This window comes from Sceloporus undulatus, chromosome 2, assembly GCF_019175285.1.
Source record: "Sceloporus undulatus isolate JIND9_A2432 ecotype Alabama chromosome 2, SceUnd_v1.1, whole genome shotgun sequence".
NCBI lineage: Eukaryota > Metazoa > Chordata > Lepidosauria > Squamata > Phrynosomatidae > Sceloporus > Sceloporus undulatus.
Genome location: NC_056523.1, coordinates 31,393,270 through 31,400,681, shown reverse-complemented (window position 1 = coordinate 31,400,681; position 7,412 = coordinate 31,393,270). Strand labels below are relative to the sequence as shown.

At 39.8% G+C, this 7,412-nt stretch overlaps 1 long non-coding RNA gene across 1 annotated transcript; it reads left to right on the top strand.

Annotated features, from left to right (window-relative positions):
* Window positions 1–722: 722 nt before the first annotated feature.
* LOC121922913 lies at window positions 723–7,082 on the top strand. Its single transcript, XR_006102254.1, has 3 exons — window positions 723–828; window positions 1,157–1,279; window positions 6,332–7,082. It is a non-coding gene; the product is annotated as an uncharacterized LOC121922913 (long non-coding RNA).
* The last annotated feature ends 330 nt before the right edge of the window (window positions 7,083–7,412 follow it).

Here is a 7,412-nt window from a genome sequence, read left to right as displayed (position 1 = left end):
AGGTTGCTACAAAATCACAGAATACTCACAAGTGACCTTTAACGGCCCCCTCTGATCCTCCTCATCGTTCACTCAGTTGCTTGTGAAGATCTCATGCATTCCCTCCTGTCAACCCTCCATACATACATTGCAGGTCTCTGAATGATCAAGCAAGTGAATAATTGGGGGGATCAAGGGCAGAGAGTGTGTAAGATCTCCACATGAGCAAACAAATGAATGACGGCAGAAGGATCAGAGTGGGAGAAGAGAGAATACACATGCTGTATTCATGGAAGTGGAAACAAAGATAAAAACAAAACAAAACAATAAAATAAAACAAAACAAAACAAAAAATTAAAATGGAAAGAAATTTAGTGTCAAATTTGAAGAAGGACATTTACATCATTTTTGCTAACAGCATGCCTCACACCAAAAAAATAGAGTAGGATGAGGAAGATGAGAACAAAATTGGTCCAGTTAACAATAACATCTGAAAATCTACAAAGCAGTAATCATGTAGTACCACTCCAGAGGCATCTTGGTATTTCCTCACATTGACTGCTCCCATCTCCTGAGCTGTGGTCCCAGCCACAGTTTGAGAAGCAGAAGGGGGGAAGGTGGCTAGGGCCATCATATGGGGAGCCAACAGCAGCTACTCCTAAGCAGCCGGTAGCAGTGATGGTCAAAAGTGCACTGATAATTTTTTAAAAAAGAAATTTTTTTCTTTTCAAGACAGTCCTCACTCTGTGACCAAGAGAAGAGAGCCAGCATCTGAAATCTGACATCGCTGGGTGGACAAAAGTATCTGAAGATGGGAAACAGAATGCTTGGGGGACTGGCAAGCCAAAGGTTTGGTGACACTCCTGCTGTCATTAAATGGGAAATCATCCCTGGGGTATCTCGCTGAAGTTTGCTGCAGCCACATATATCATTTGCACTAGAGCAGGACTGCAAGTCTCTCCTGGGATTTAGTTCCTGAATTGTAAATTTCTGAAGGATTACCTTTGGGGTTTAGCTCCTGGCCTGCAATGCCCTTTGCTGAGGTCTTCTCTCTGCTTTCAGACGATGATAAATTAAATGATGATTAAATATATCAAATAGCACTTAACCTTCTTCCCATGCAGATACTTTTTTTTTTGCCAGTCTGCTTAACTTCTTATGCTTTGCAATCTGTCAGGAACTGTTGACTGCATTTTACTGATGAAAAGTGACTGATTGAGCCCATTCCCTCATGGATGAAGATGGAGTCAATCAAGAAAAATGGCATCTTTATGAACAATGAATGTGAACATTTAACTTGGTATGTGTCAGGATGATTTCAGTTTTGATGCTTTGGGTGTTTTTTTAATGTGTGTGTGTGTGTGTGTGTGTGTGTGTGATGTTATTTACATTGTATATCCCTCAGTTAACTAACCTTTGTTTTTATTTGGCTTTATTTTGTATATTTTACATTGAAAATGGTCCTGTCCAGCTAGGGTTACATAAATCACAGCAACGATGGCAAATTAGAGGTCTGTGAGAAAGAGTAGATAAAAACAAGTACCTGCATAAAGGCCAGAAATGTGAAAATATGTCAGATGCTCAGCATGCCACAAATTTTCTCACGTTTCAGACTTGGTTCTTGCCCTCTGCTTCTTGCATAAAAATTGGTTGTATTTTGGTAAACACTTCTCTCAATGTATGCATTTTTCTTATACATCTTACCATTGACAGAACAGTTGGTATGCACATTTTTTTTAAAAAAAATCACATTTTGAGTTATGTGTCTAAATGCACAGAAGAAAATATTATGATGCTCATGTCTCTTTTTGATGAGAAGAAAGGAAACGATACATGCACATGTACATAGATAATCTTCTAGACTACACGTAGATTAATTTTTGCCAGGATTCTACACAAGCTGCTTAGTAGTGTATGCGTAAATAAGCAATGGAGATTACCACATGACGCGCTAGTGATGGAACTGAAGTGGAATTACTGCCTATGATTCCTCTCCTGTTCTCATGATGTCGTCACTCCTCCATTGCTGATCCATTGTTATACCATTCTTATCACGTAATTTTGCATTGACAGGCATCTCTCATTAATGAGAAATTGCATGATAATAATGGTATAACAACAGATCAGCAATGGATCAGCAACAAATAAGTAACGGTGTCATGTGAAAAGGAGAGGAATCATAAATTGTAATTCCACTTGAATTACATCACTAGCATCTTGTAGGGTAATCTCCAATGTCTCCTGGCCTGACCCTCTCTTCCTGCTCACTTTAACAGCAAGCAGCTGCCTCAGGCAAAGGAGTGTGTACATGTGCTGGTGGGGGAGACAAGGAGGATGGCATTTCCAGCCCCTCCTACCAGCAGGCAAGGGTGGAACAATCAGAAGCACACAATTGTCACAATTCCTCATCACAGCCTTGCTGATAGGTTGAAGGGTGGGGATCATCCTCCTCTTCATGCTCCAATTGACAGCTGAACAGACTCCCTTCACATCATGTGGCTGCTGTGCTCATAAGATGGGCTGGGGGGCATTTGTGTTGTCTTACCTGAAGTCAACAGATCTGCAGATCTGTAATTCTAGTTACGAATTCTGAACTGCAATACAGAATGCCAGCTTCATTAAATATATATATATATATATATATATGCGCATTTCTTTTCTATCGTAATAGGATGCTGCCACACTGCAGAATTAATGCAGATTGACCCTCTTATCTCAGTCTTAATTGCATAGCTCGCCACTAGAGTATGACCCTCATCCACTAAAAATGAAGAAATGATTACATTTCCAAAATCAACCCAAAATCCTACAACAAAGAGTGCAAACCAAGCAACATATGGAATTTATTGGGTTTCTTTGCCCAAAAATCTGAACAAAAGGCCTGAACAGACAGGCCAAAATAAAGCTGCTTTGGGTCACTTTGGAGGTATGCTGTTTAAATGATGTATGCGTCCTGAGAGGCTGAAAGCCACTCCAAAGCCGCGCTCCAGTCCTAAGGACTGGAGCACAGCTTTGGCACAGTTTCTAGCCTCTTAAAATGTGTGTGTCATTTAAACAGCATACCTCCAAAGTAACCCAAGGCAGCTTTATTTTGTCCTGTTCTGTTCAGGCCCTTAGATTCTTTTTTTCTTGTTGGATTTGAGTTTGGATTTTTAAGGCTGCTTTAACTGCCATGGCTCAATGCTATGGAATCCTGGAATTTGTAGTTTGTTGCGGTACAAGAGCTCTTTGACAGAGAAAGCTAAATATCTCACAGGACTACAGATTACAGAATTCCATAGCATTGAGCCATGACAGTTAAAGCAGTGTCAAACTGCATTAATTATGCAGTTTAGATAATTCAGAATGATCTCCTTTGGTGGCTTTCTCTGGACAATGAATTTATATGGATTCCTCTAAAGTGTTAATACAGAGACAGCAGCTTCCAAGATATAACAAAATATGCCACCATGCAATGTAATGTGGAGGCAACCAGGAAAGCAACCCTTTATTTTTATTTTCATTTTAGCTGTTCCTCTCTCAAGGAAATGATTCAGTCATTGTTAGTGCAGAAAAGAATTTTGTTTAAGTGAACCAAAAACAGCTGGTAATGTGGTGCCTCAAGAATAGAAACTTGTTACAGTATTTTTTTTAAAGTCCCTGAAGTAGAATGTGTAAAAAGCCTTTGAAGACTTTCTTCTTTATTTTCTTCTTGCACAATTCCTGTTGTTGTGCCTCATGAAAATGGCTTGTTATAAAAAGCTGAAAAAGAATGAAAACCACTTCTCAAACTAAGGAGAGAAAGCAACCAAACACTTGATCAGTGTTCAAAAGGATTTCTCTGGAAGGGAAAGACACACGAGAGTAACCCAAAAGAAATATATATTTAGAATATCAGCTCTCCAGAGTAAATTAGAAAATTCCTTCTACCATTCCTGAGGGGAAGTAAGTGAGACTGTGCTGCTGTTAAGACTTGGAGACACATTCACTTGTGTGTGTTTTTCACATATGGATGTTAACATTGAAAATGGTTTATAGCACAATTCCATGTGTGTGGATTTTCTGTAACTAAAACTAATGGGAGGAGCATGGAATAGCTGGTGGAAGATCTACTTCCATGGAGCTTTAGTCATGGGGTAGCCACTATTGTATCTCACATCCACACCCATAGCCCCTGCCCTGTCTTAATCTTGCTAAAGGCATCATATGAAGAGGGTAAAGCTTGTACTGTTAAACAGAAATTCAAATTTCTTCTTGAAAAAAAAAACAGCTTTGAATCTTGGTTAATATTAGTTAATTATAATGCAGCATTACCCAAAAAAGTGGAGGGATTTGGGTCCTCACCAGCAGTGATAGTGTCTCCTTAGTATTTTGAAGGAATTGTATTAGTTCAACAGGAGACCTGCAAGAGGATGGGTAACTTGAGAAATCTTTTACACCTATGCATACCAGTACCACCTACAGAGAGACTTTGGTGTGAGTGAATAAAAAGAGTTTTATTTAGAAATGTCCAAAGGTGCGCCCAAACACACAAATCCAATACAACTTTAAGAGCCATACAGAGCTACCAGAAAGAAAGGTGTGTAATGTTGGATAGTGGGAGTTAGAGGGGAATTGGGAGTTAGAAAGGATAATAATTAGCAGTCCTGAAGAGGAGTTCTACAGAAGACAGAGAGTGGGTCAACCAGGACTGAAGCCTATACAGAAAGCAGAGATCCACTCTGTGTGACAGAGCCTTGATCTGTTGCGGTGAATAGGCCATGCCTGGAGCTGATATTTATATTTGGTTTCTGACCTCAAGTGGTGCTTGGTGCTATCCTGCAGTATAACAAAGACCTGATGGTCTTCCCAGGGAATCAACAATGGGATTCCAGAACAATGGATGACTTTCACTTTGGAGCAATAAAGCATTTATTGGATTTGAAACAACCCCTGGATGGATAGATGGATGGATGGATAGGAAAGGTGAATACAAACAAAGCCTGAAGTGAGAAGGAAATACTGGAGGTTGGACTGGATGGCCTTTGTGGTCTCTTCCAACTCTATACTTCTTTGATTCTATGATTTTATGAAATATGATCTTTAATGGCTTTATGATAGGAATTATACAGTCCCTATTGCAAGATTATATGTGCAGAGCCTAGGGGAGGATGGAGTGATCAGCAAACCCATTTAACTTTATTTATTTAGTGCTATCTAGATCCTCCACATGTTTTGGGTTAGTGCACCTTTCCAATGGGAAACTTCCTAGTGTCCCAAAGGTCATCATGACCTCGCAAAACATGTCTGGTTTTAGATATCAAAATATGAAAATGTGAAACCCTATATACAGCGTGGGAGGTATTGGGTATACTAACACTAGGGAATCTAATTGGGAACTGTATTGTAACTGCTTTAAAGAGATTGCATTGTTCCAGTGCCATTTTTATTACTGCACGCTGTGAGCTGAAAATTACAACACTAAATTGCAATGTGTATTCATTTGCTTTGTGAAATGGGTCAAACATTTTACTGGGGTTTAGGGACTTCAGAGTGCAATCCAGGACCATTTATCTTTGGGGCATGTTCCATTAATTTTTTTAAAACTCAGAGTTCGCAGTAGACACACAGAAGATTGTGCTGTGACGCGTACTAGCCGACCTTAGTTCAGAAATCTAAATTTCAGTGAGAAAATAGAAAGCGCTGTTCAGAACCTAAAGTAGTTCCCAGCATGATGATGTTATATCTGTAGGGAGAGGTAGGATATAAATAAATAAATAAATAAATAATTGTTATTATTAAAGCAATTTAACTTACACCATTTATTAAAAGCACAAAGCAACTCAAACCTCCTCCCTGTCTCAAAACCCATTGGTTTCTAAACCAAAACATCTCTCTTCCCAGGACAGTCCAGTCATTTATTTGGTCTGTCTTTCACTATTAACTTCAAAGGGGGAGAACATTATCTGGATCCTATAAATAGTCAAAACAACCATATAGATAGGCCTTTTTACCCCTCTGGAGGTCCCATGGTTTTTGGCATCCATGGCAGGGTCCAGAATGGAACCCCTGTGACAATGTAGGGCCAATTGTACACTTTTGTGGAATTTGGGAACTGTAGTTTGCATGCACGCTGCTGGCTGTGTGGAAATGGCTGCATTTATCATTTATTATTTTATTTCATGGATTTATATCTCACCTTTCTCCCACAATGGGATTCAAGGTGGGTTACAATAATTTAAAAAGACAGAGCTAAAGCACTGATTACAAAAGTTTAAAAAAAATAATTAAATATTACTAATATTAAAACATAAGCTAAACACTGCATAGCTAAAACCGGTATTTTAAAAGGTGAACAGTCTAACACTTGGTGAATTCTGCTTCACAATGATAGGAAGAACTGATATCGAAGGATCAAAAAGTGATGTGGTTATAAACACTTGGCCACCACAAGCCAAAATGGTAGAGATGGTACCAGTTCTCTGTACTCAAAGAATATATCTCTCTGTCCAAGAACCCCTTATCTGCTCAGACAAAAGACACATGTTTTCTACTAAAAGACTCATGTTTCCATCAAGTAGTGTATCTGCTTGCCTGAGCTTGAGATCTCAGAGGACATGCTGGTTCTGCAGCTACAAGAGTGGAGCCTCCACTAACCACAGGAGCAGAGTTCCCATCAGCCACAACCCTCAGCGGAAGATTCACACTTACCTATACCTACCCCAGTGGAAAGGCATTAGCACAAAGAAAGTTGGAGATGCTTGCAGCTTTTATACAGGAAGCACCACCAATTGGGGAGTAACCTGCGAGACCTGGATGAGCTATAAGTAACCCAAAAGTTCCACTGGACAAATGCTGCTGAAGAGACAACCAACCTTCTTGGTTGAAGCAACGTTGGAACTGTGTTCTGTGACTGCTTGCTTGTTTGCCTTGAACTCTGTCTGAACTTCTGACTACTCTTTGGACTGCTTGCCTTGGATTGTGTACTGAACTGTGGGCAACTTGGACCAGACTGTACTACCTCTTTTTCTTAGTTAACATCTTGGTGAGTTCTGACTCTCTCCCTGTAACTGTGAAAGGCTGTGCTTTTGGACGTTATCAGACAAGGGAAATTGGAAGTATAATCCAATGGCAATCGGAACTCAATCATGGGGTTTAACGTTATTGCGTGATAGACTACCACACGCAATTTCGGTCAATGGGAAGTCAGTCCGAATGCAATCATGGGGTTTCACGTTATTGTATCAGAGGTGGTCACATGCAATTTCGGGCAATAGCAAGCTATTTTCAGGCAATGGGAAGTCAGTTCGAACGCAATGCAAAGTCATGTAAATTAGCTGAACTAGTGAATTCATGTGAATGCGTTCTGGCCCCACTTTCTTTTCATTCGAAATTAAGAAAAATTCCTCCCGTGTGATAAACTCCTTTGTCCTGAGAGTCTTGTTTGTTCCTCAATGGCAAACCAGGACAGTATT